The sequence below is a fragment of the Onychomys torridus genome, chromosome 6 (genome assembly GCF_903995425.1).
Source record: "Onychomys torridus chromosome 6, mOncTor1.1, whole genome shotgun sequence".
NCBI lineage: Eukaryota > Metazoa > Chordata > Mammalia > Rodentia > Cricetidae > Onychomys > Onychomys torridus.
The window spans coordinates 78,257,757-78,268,427 of record NC_050448.1 but is presented as its reverse complement, the minus strand read 5'-3'; the positions used below and the strand labels follow the sequence as shown (position 1 = coordinate 78,268,427).

At 45.5% G+C, this 10,671-nt stretch overlaps 1 non-coding gene across 1 annotated transcript; it reads right to left on the bottom strand.

The window, feature by feature from the left end:
* Positions 1–9,472: 9,472 nt before the first annotated feature.
* On the bottom strand, positions 9,473–9,576 carry LOC118586468. Its single transcript, XR_004945352.1, has one exon. It is a non-coding gene; the product is annotated as a small nucleolar RNA U13 (small nucleolar RNA).
* Positions 9,577–10,671: the final 1,095 nt, after the last annotated feature.

The window sequence follows — 10,671 nt, the reverse complement described above, 5'->3', positions numbered from 1 at the left end:
GACCCTGCAACTACTTCTTTCCCAGTGTTTCTCTCTTGGTGAGTGACACCACCACACAGAGCTGCTGCTCAAGCTACAGAAACCCGGAAGCTGTCCTTGCCCCTCCTCTCTCACCATCCCTTCCCATTCCCGTGTCTGAGAGAGAGCTTGTGCCTCAGATCTGCTCCTCTCCCCTATCCTGACCACCTCGCCAGTGAAGCCACTGTCAGCTCTCATCTGGACTAGGCCTGTGTCCCCCCACAGGTCTCTTCCTCCTTTGACTCTTGGGAAATTTGTCTTCCATTGTCTCGAGTATCTCTGCTAGATTGGGACACATTGGATAAACAGCTGTGGCTGCTCCTGGTGATCCAGTGAGTCTAGGGCCTAGCTCTGTCTCCTTGTCTTTTGTCTCAGTGAGATGCTGAAGCAATCAGGAAGAATAACCCGCATGCCAGCAGTGTTTCAAGAGCGAGGGAACCCGTCCTTCTGTTAGCCTTTCTGTTCCTGTGAGTCCATCATGGAGGAAAGCCAGGGCAGAAGCTTAAGGCAGGAACTGAAACAGAGACCACAGAGGAATGCTGCACACTGGCTTGTTCTCTGTAGCTTACTTGGCTTGCTTTCTTATAGAGTCCAGGACCACTTGCTTAGGGTATGGCACCTCCCATGGTGGGCTGGGCCCTCCCATATCAATCTTTAATCTGGGAAATTCCCCCACACGCTTGCCTACATCCCAATCTGATGGAGGCAATTCCTTAATTATGGTTCCTTCTTCTCAAATGACTCTAGTCTGTGTCAAGTTGATGAAAATTAACCAGCACACCAAGAAGGATTCCCCATCCTGAATGACTGGGCCACTCAGGAAAATTTATGTTTGGTTAAGTTTGAATTGGGCCCTAGAATCTATGGTGTGTGTGTGTGTGTGTATGTGTGTGTGTATGTGTGTGTGTATGTGTGTGTGTGTGTGTGTGAGAGAGAGAGAGAGAGAGAGAGAGAGAGACAGAGAGACAGAGAGACAGAGAGAGACAGAGAGAGACAGAGAGAGAGACAGAGAGACAGAGGGACAAAGGACCATATTGTGACAATTCCAGCCCAAGCTCTGCTTTCTGACTGCTCGCTGGGGATAACCAGCTGCTTCTGTTGCTGCCACAGCCATCAGCCTCTCTGCTGTCATGTCCTCTCTGCCACGATGGACCATAACTCCTGAACAATGAGTCAGACTAGCTCCCACTCCCTGGAGTTGCTTCTGTTAGATACTCTGTCACAGAGAGGAGAGAGAGAACAAACAGTCACCATTATAGGGTCAGCCAAACCAATGGGTCTTCTCTCTCTTTTTTTTTTTTTTTTCTTTTTCTTTTTCTTTTTTCTGGAGCTGAGGACCAAACCCAGGGCCTTGCATTTGCTAGGCAAGCGCTCTACCACTGAGCTAAATCCCCAACCCAGGGTCTTCTCTTTATGGTGCTGTTTATGTGGTAGATCGTCTATTTGACTAGATTGATACAATGGGCAATCTGGCAGCTAGCGGAACTCGAGGGAGGTGACAGGGGAGTGGGGGAAGGGGACCAGGCTGGTGGTTGGGCTCACAGGTTGTCCAGTTAGATCTGGAAGTCAGAAAAACAAAACAAAACAAAAAATGTCTATTGTGAGCTTAGCAGGAGTGAGAACCTTTGAGAAACTTGGAATTGAGGCTGACAGGGGAAATTAATAAAAGCGACTTTTAGCTGGGGCTCAGGTGGTGGGAGGTAATCCTGGGAAGTAAACCCAGGGCTTCCCACATGCTGGACAGGCACTCAGTTGGTGGAGCATTTGTCTAGCATGCAGGAAGTCCTGGGTTTACTCCCCAGGACTGCATAAAGCAGATGTGGTGATACACAACCGTAATCCCAACACTCAAGAGGTGGAGGCAGACAGATCAGGAATTCGAAATCATTCTTGGCTACATAGCAAGTTTCAAAAGTCAAATCCAGCTTGGATGGATAAGGCCCTGTCTCAAAAACAAACAATAAAAATTTTCAGTGAGTATGATTCCCTGAGGGAATAATAGGAGAGTTTCTGGAATATAATATTCACAAATTTGGAAACACCCCAAATTCATCAAAGTAGGGTAGAAATGTGACTGTAATTCCGTGTAATAACCTAGTAATTAGGTTCTCACCATTGCAACTGTTTCAGGGAAAATCTGTGAACACTGAAGAGGATCCTGGATGAAAAGTTTCTAGTTGGGGATTCAAAGAGACACTGAGGCAGACTGTCCTCTGGGGTAAGAGACTTATTAGAGGTTATTAACTCCGGAGACAGAGAGGCAGGCATGGAGAGGAGAGTCAGGCCCCTGTGGCTGAGTGGAGGTCCCTTTGCAGAGGGAGGGAAGAGGTTAGCGAGCAGTCCCCAGCACCGGCTTGCACTCAGACTGTCTCTGAATCAGCTGTGAGGGTGGGTGAGCAAGAAACTAGAAAAGGAAGATCCTTTAGTTCTCAAAACAAAATTGCTGCTGTTTCAGAAATTGTTACAGTTCGACCCAAGTGGAGGAGCCTCACACAATGGTGGGACCCTGGCTAACACTGAATCTAGCTGGGCACTTTCCTGTAGTTCCTGCACACAGCACAATGCCCCAAATTCGTCCCGCTTGCTCCCTGCTCCCTTGGCAGAGTCCTCCCACCCTCTCTCCTCCTTCACCCCTGCATCATACACAGTGGACACAGTCAGCACCTGAACCAGTGACGGTCATTTATTATCAAGTGCCCTGGACCGTACAAAGCTTGTCTGCACCGTACTTGCATGTGACCCACAGCACGGCAGGCGTGTTCACACCACAGTGCATGAGTGGTGAGTTGAGCTATGACAGCACAAAGTCACTGTGCATGAAAGGTCTTAGGTTCAGGTTCGAGAAGGACATTTAGATGGATAGTTAGGGGTAAGGAATTTGTTAAAAAGAGTTGCTAACACTAAGAACAGACAGAAAACAGCATGGCAGGGGCTCTGAGGAGAATTCAGGCCCTAGCACCAGAGAAAGATAACGTGCTGGGGACTCAAGAGAGGAATTGGGGTGTAGGTGGAGCCCGTGCAGCAGGAGTAGGTCTCTTCTCACAGCTTTCTTTGGGGGGGGGGTGCGGGCGTGTTTCACAGAAGAAGGCTGCAGCCAGGTTCTCTAATTGCCCCAACAGGAGGCAGGGAAGGGGGTGGGGAGCAGAATATGTGGTTACCAATATTTCTTTTGATGCAGACTTGCCTTTCCAGGTGAGAAATCCAGAAACCTGGAGATTCATAGACAATGCCCTCAGTAGGTGCCTGTCCATGTCTGTCAGAGGGAAGGACCACTGCAGGGGTTGTGGCCTGGACACTCATCTGGCCTGGATTCTAACATTTAATGTGCATTAGTCAAGGTTTTTGGAGGAAAAGAACTGTGGGATGAATGCATTTTCAAAGAGGATTCATTGACATTGAATGAATGCACATTAAAAGAGGATTTATTGATCGGCTTACACGATGTGGTCTGAATAGTTCAATACTGGCTGTCTTCATACTAGGCAGGCTGAGAACCTGATAGCCACTTGGTCTATGAGACTGATGCTTCATCTGTCCTGACCTGGCGCTGAAGGCCTGGAGGATTCCTGGCACGTCACTGGTCTTCAATCTATGTTGGAGTCCCAAAGTGGGTACTGCTGGAAGCAAAGGATTGCAGCATACGAGTATGTAAACTGGCCGCAAGACACAAAGGCGAGCAGGCAAAAGCCTTGTTTTTCCTTGGGCCTCCTGCTCATCGATCTGCCACATATAGAATAGGTCTTCCCACTTCAAATAACCTGATCGAGAAAATCTCTATGCTTCGCAGCCCGACTTTTAGTTGCTTCCAGATCCAATCAAGTTGGCAGCGGAGATCAACCATCATTCTATGCAATAAGAATTTGTCAGCTCCACTATAACCTAATGGGCCCATTGTTGTGCATAGGTTCCTCATTGAATACAGCGTCGTTGCAAGAGGGACAAATCTTCCCGCTCAGGTATGTGGGTCCTGCCTCTAGAATAGAGACCTTAGGTTTTTCACTGTTACCCATTGAAGAACAGCACAAACCTTGAAACCTTTCAATCACCCCAAATTTCAGAGCTGAAAAAAACCTCTATGTTACATAGATTATCGCCGTATTAATCCAATTGCAAGGAGGGATGTATACACATCTGCATTAAATAGTCAGGCTGATCCTTATTTGAAACATAATATTTTCAAAGTCTAGTTATTAACAAATTATAGGCCCAAAAGATCACAACACACAACAACCATAATGAATCATAAAATTATAAAGGTAAATAATCCTGAAACTAAATTTATAGTGATTTATAGTAAATGTAAATTTTAGTTAAAGGCCAGCGTTATTAACCTACCAAAGCCTACAGTCAATTCAAAGTAACACTGTTTAATACACTGACAATAATATGCCATTACCCCAAACTCTAGGAGTTCCAGCTATCTGTGAGTCTGCACACAGAGAGAATGCCATCTCATCACCAGCTGTGACCTCAGCAGAATACCAAATTAGAGTTCTTGGGAGACTCTTACAATAATCATTTTCCTCTGAGTATTCTAGCGTTTAGTAACCCTAGTGATGATTTAGCCAGTTGGTGAAAATCGTTCTGGCATATCAAGTGTATGGTCATTTGCATATAGAATGTTCACATACATACTTGCATGTAGGGAGGTGGGAGACTCTGTAGGGAGCTGCTGCCCCAGGGTAGGAATCTCTGCTCATGAAAAATCTCACAAACGTGTCTTAGAAACAGACAGCTCATCTTTCTTGACTCAGATTCTCAGGTGTTCTGATGACTTCAGCTTTAGCCACATGTCCATTCTGGGGCAATCATCCATGGGCTGGGGGTGGGAGTCTCTGTTTGCCAGATGGCTCTGTGGATGGGAAGGGCAATTCCTGAACTCCACAGAGGATTGATTGTATATAATAACAGTAAAATAATAATATAAGCTGTATCAAAGCCATAAAACTCATACCTTGGAAATCCACAGAGAATTGGAATCTCTAGTTTTTCTCCAGCCTCAGGGTAGCTGGCGGTAAAATGCAGGTTCAGTTCACAAGACAACAATCTAAGCAACACCTGTAGGGTACAGCCAACCTTCCTGTAGAAATGCTTGCTTCCCCAGACCCTGGGCTCCATCTTGGGTCACGTGTCCTGGCCCTAGAGGGACTTGTGATCTGGTCTCTCTCAGACTGGTCAGGTCCTTACATTGTCTCCTGGCAGGCTCCAGAGTGTCTGGGGCTGGGTGGTAGGCTTCTGAATTTTCATGACTTCATTTTCTGATTCCCATGTCCTGGCTCTGCTTCTGGTCTTCTTTGCTGCAGCTCCAGGAAGGGTTAGACCCTCCTGCTTGGCAGGCTGTGTGGCCCTTGTGTCCAGGCGTTGCCAAAGGAGGTCTCAATGTACTTAGTGTTTTCCATTTTCTGGTTATTTCAGAAGCTTAGTCCCAATAGTATGTGGGATGGGATTATATGTGTGTGTGTGTGTGTGTGTGTGTGTGTGTGTGTGTGTGTGTGTGTGTTTGTATGTGTGTGTGTGTAATATGTGGTTTGGTGTCTGGTACATGCCTGCATATATGTGGTATGTAGCATATCGTATATATGTCTTGTATGTGTATGTGTTATGCTGGTATGTGTGCATGAAATGTACATGTTTAGTTTATGACATGTTTGTTTGGTACAGGATTGCATGTGTTGTATATGGTATATATGTAGTGTATGGTATCTTGTGTGCATGATATGTGGTGTATGTGGTATGTGTATATGGTGGTATGTATATATGGTATGTTGTGGTATATGGACTATATTTTATCTGATATAAACATATGGTGTGTGTGGCATATGTGTATGTTGTGTGTGTATATGGTATATCACGCGGTATGTGTGTGATGTGTGTGATGGGAGAACAGTGTTTCTCTGCCCCTCTCTTTCTCACAGTCCCTCAGGACTGAATGGGGAGGTTTTCCTCACATCCTCCTGTGTGTTAGTTACCTTCCGGCTGCTGTGATAAAACACCCTGACAAAAGCATCTGAAGAGGGAGGGCGTCTTCTGCTTCACATCCCAAGGTCCAGCCAGTCCTGCATGGCAGCAAGGAAATCCTGGCGGCTGCTCACACTGCAGGAGAATGGTGAATGCCTATGCTCAGCTCAGCTTTTCCCACTTCGGGGAATGGCGCCACACGCACTGACGGGTCTTTCTGGCTTCAGTTGCCCTAATCAGGACTCTCGAGCTCATCAACTTGATAGCTCAGCTGTCGTAGCATCTACTGTAGCCTTAGCTTCCTCGCTGTACTGGTTCTGGAAGAGCTGCTGCTTGATACACTTAGGGGAAGGAAAAGCAATCCTGGAAAGCGTAGTCTGAGTTTATGGAATATTTACCTTGTTCTTTATATTCTTTCTAAATGCCACAGCACTGGCCTCTAGAAGAAAGTAAACATGTGTTTGTTGAATGCACACTTCTTGTGGGTTAACTTTTCCTAACTACTCTCTGGGCTAAGTACTTCTACTTCTCCCACTTCACAGATGAGGAGACTGAGTCTTAGAAAAACTAAAGTCACACCCTGGCAAGTGGCAGACCCTGGATTAGGTCTGGATACTGCACCTCTGCCTGTCATTTTAGCCAACCTCTGTTCTTCCCCTCACAGGGTAATTGCCTGGACTCAAGGGTCAATCAATGCCTTTCGCAGAAATCTCACTTTAAATGTCAATAGCAGAATATTAACTTCTTATTTCGTTTTACACCATTCTATAACAATTTAATCTCTCCCCAGACGGATGGATACTTGGGACCAAGCATGGGAAAAAGGTCAGATCCACTGAAAGGCATGAGAAAAAGCACATTAATCATTTTTCCAAATATTCTCTCATTATAATAATAACAGTAAAAACAAAATAATTATGCAGAAACATAAGAATTGGACTTTGACAGGGGAAAACACATATGATACCCAGCTAAAAGCTGATTTTTTTTTTCTTTCTGTTTTACAGTGTTTGAACGTAGGGCTTAAATAAGCACTCCACCACCGAGCCACACCCCGGCTTCCAGTTTTGAAGAAGGAACCAAGTCTCTTGCCATTATGTCCTCTGCTTATAAGAGGTCCTCCAACTACGCAGCAGAGAGAGATATTAAGATGTTGAGAGGCCTCTAGAACTGCTGTGGGGGGGGCATGTCTCTGCCCAGTGAGGAACTTTCCTGGCCACATATAATCACTCAAGTTTCTTGCCCTGGGTAGGTGAACCTATCTAACAGTGATATTTTCTGTGGTAGCTAAACAGAGCAGCACCCTCTGGCTGACACGAGCTATTCCCAAGGGAGATCTCTTACTCAGTTCTGAACTGTTTGATGTTGAATGAACAAGGCTAGGAGGGATGGCGGGCAAGCCGGTACACACCTGGGCAGCCAGGCCTCCCCAGGGTCAGCCTACTGGTCCCTGAATCCGGGTGCTCTGGTCAGAAAAAGCTCAGAAAACAGCTTCGGTGGAGGATCTGGTTGATGCGTGGGAACTATAAATCACAGGCAAGAGCCAGTGGGAGTGGACATGGAACAGCAGAGGGCTGGGGGTCGAGGGGCAGGGTTAGCAACCGGTTTGTGGAAATTTTGAATACATGTACTCTGATGCACACCTGTAACCCCAGGACTTGGGAAGTAGAGGCAGGAGAATCAACAATTCAAGGCCATCTCTGGATATATAGTGAGTTAGAGGTCAGCCTAGCATAATCTGGGACCCTGTCTCAAAAAATCTAAAGCATGAAATAAAATAAAGAGAAAGGAATTTTTTATATAACTCATGCCGATTCCCCTCAGGAACTCTGGAAAGGATTATTTATTTTAAAACGATCCTTCAATTCTATCCAGAAGTTGAGTCAGCACCTTTGAATTATGGTCTCTAGTAGCTCACCTTCTGACTCTTGGAACACAGATATAGCCAGCTTCTGCTTTCTCTTATTTACCTCCTTACCTGCCCCTCTTCCTGGCTGGTATTTGACTTCCTATAGTGGGTGGAGATTTTATGTGTGTGGGGAGTGGCAAGGGAGCGTACTGTTCTCAGCAGGCTGAGGGGTTTTGTGTCTGGGGCCTGCAGATGGTCCAGGCTCTGCCTCTCTGCACGCTCCTGGTGAGTGATGCTTGCACTTGCTTCCTCAGCTTCTAGGAAGAACAGGTCTTAGCTGGGTCATTGTATCTCTGGAACCCAGAACCCAAAAATCCTTTTCTGGTTTTTCTTGCATGGCTCAGGGCATAGTTTGTATGTATGGCAGCATTTATATGTTGAAAATTTGATCCCCAATTCTGCAGATGTGAGAGCTCTGCCCCATAACAAGATTAGTGCTGCTATGAGATGGACTTGTTGGAACAGGCTCTCTCTCTAGTTTGTTCTTCTGCCATGTGGAAAATGGCCTTTACCCCTTTCCTCCCTCCAAAGTATTTGAGGTGTCATTTGGGTAGTAGGAACTGGATACTCATGAGATATCCAAACCTGCTGGCACTTCGATCTTTGGCTCCCAGCTTCCACCACAATGAGACCAAGAGTTCTGTTCTCTATTGATTTCTCATTCTCAAGTATTCAGATCTAATGACTCCAAAGTGGACTGAGACAGTCTACATGGGTCCATAGCAAATACTCAGACCTCTCTTAGCACAGCAGGCTGTGTAGCTGCAGACAGAGTCCAGGACAGTACCTGCTCTGCTGTTTCCCCAGGATACACACTTTAGTCTTCTCAGGCAAGACTCAAATACAGTCTCATATCTGATGTACATCTCCCATCCCACTAACCATGGAAAGCAGATTGTAAGGTCTCTAAATGGCCCTGTCTCTGCAATACCCACTAGCCTCTCAGGACTGCAACAACTCCTTCCAGGGAAATCCCCCATAAATCCCCCCTTTGTTTCCCTGGAGTTTTTGATCTAGCTTGAAGGCACTATGAATCAGGGAAGGATTCATGACCATTCCTTTTGTAGATTTTTATAGGTGGTTACCTAGCCTCAACAGTTCACATTTATTTCTTCAGTGTTTAGCTAAGGGACTTGTATTCTAACATACCATTACACAGAGAAGCAAACACATTAAAGAGAATGTAATTTCAGACAGTAATAAACTCCACGAAGAAATGGGAACAAGGTGATGTGATGCAGGGCAGCCTGGGGGAAGAAGAGCTCATTTATAACATGTCACAGGGAAGTCATCTATCTCCTATCAGGCACTGGGCATGAAGCCACTTCTACAAGATGTGGAGAGGATAAAGAGCATTCTGGGCAGTTGGAAAGGTAAGCACAGAATCCTGGGTAAAAACAGGTTTGGGATGGACTGTGCTGGAGAGCCTCTGAGAGGTAGCCAGGCAGCCTTCAGGAGGGGCCTAGGGTGTGGTGAAGGTTTGGGCTTTTATGCCATCTGCAAGAATAAGAGTCTGTTGGGGGTGGGGGGTGGGAATTAAGCCCAGACTGGATCTGACTTATATTTTATTTCTTTCCTTTTTTAACATGTCAGACAAGTAATGCCCTGCTGTTGTAACACCATTTGAGAGAAGTCTATCGTCACAGTGACACAAAAACTCAATCATCACATTTATGAATCACAAGAAGGATCTCAGTTTATATTTCCAAGAGAACAATGGACATGAACACACAGGAGGAGGAGGAGGGCTGTTACAGAGTAAAAGCCTGAGGGAGGAAACCAAGCACTGAGTCCCATCTCATTGACATCCTTTCCAAAGCATCTTTGGAACGAACCCAGGAACTCTGAATAGAGGTCAGTATTCAATAATGTTATTATTTATTTTGTTAGGTGCAATAATACCATGATTTTTAGGTTAAAGCCTGTAGAAGCTGGAGATAAAAAATGCATGGATATATATGAGTGATGTGCTATTAAGTATGCCTGAGATTTTCTTCGAAATAGTCTACAAAAAGAAAACACAAGAATTGGGGTTTCAGATTCTCCCTAATACATATCTGAGGGCCATTTTACTTTTTAAATTTTCTTTTATTTTTAATGTGTGTGTGTGTGTGTGTGTGTGTGTGTGTGTGTGTGTGTATGTATGTATGTATATATGAGAGAGAAACAGAGTGTGTATGTGTTGTGTTGTATGTATGGGGATGATGTGTGTTGATGAATGCAATGCTCTGGAGTCCAGAATAAAGTATCAGATCCATTAGAGCTGGAGGGACAGGCAGTTGTGAGCTGCCAGGTGTTGGTGCTAGGAACTGAACTCAAGTGCTCTGCAAGAGCAATACATGCTCTTAACCATTGAACCATCTTTCCAGAGCCCTTCCCCCAAAATGTGGTTCTAGAATAAGTTACAAATACAAGACTATTGTGTGGTGAGAATGAATTGTAGGGGTCCGGTACTATAAAGGAAAGCAACCCTTAAACTCAGTTTCACACATGATATGCTTACAACACAGATCCTTCTATGACACAAAACGTGCAGGACTTTCTCTCTGCTGGCCAAAAGCAGCCACTCCTGGAGCAGATGGTAGCAGGGGGTCCTCTAAGTCAGTTCAGTTCCAATGCTATTGGTCTGGTGATAGCAGCAGACCTCCCAAGACTGCCCCAGCTGAGGTACCAACTGCAAGCCTGGGCCTTTCAAACTTCTGATCAACTGGCTACAGATGGAGGGTCTTATGACTCCTTCTTTGGGTTGGTTAATTTGCTAGAGAGGCTCAAAGGACTTGGGGAAA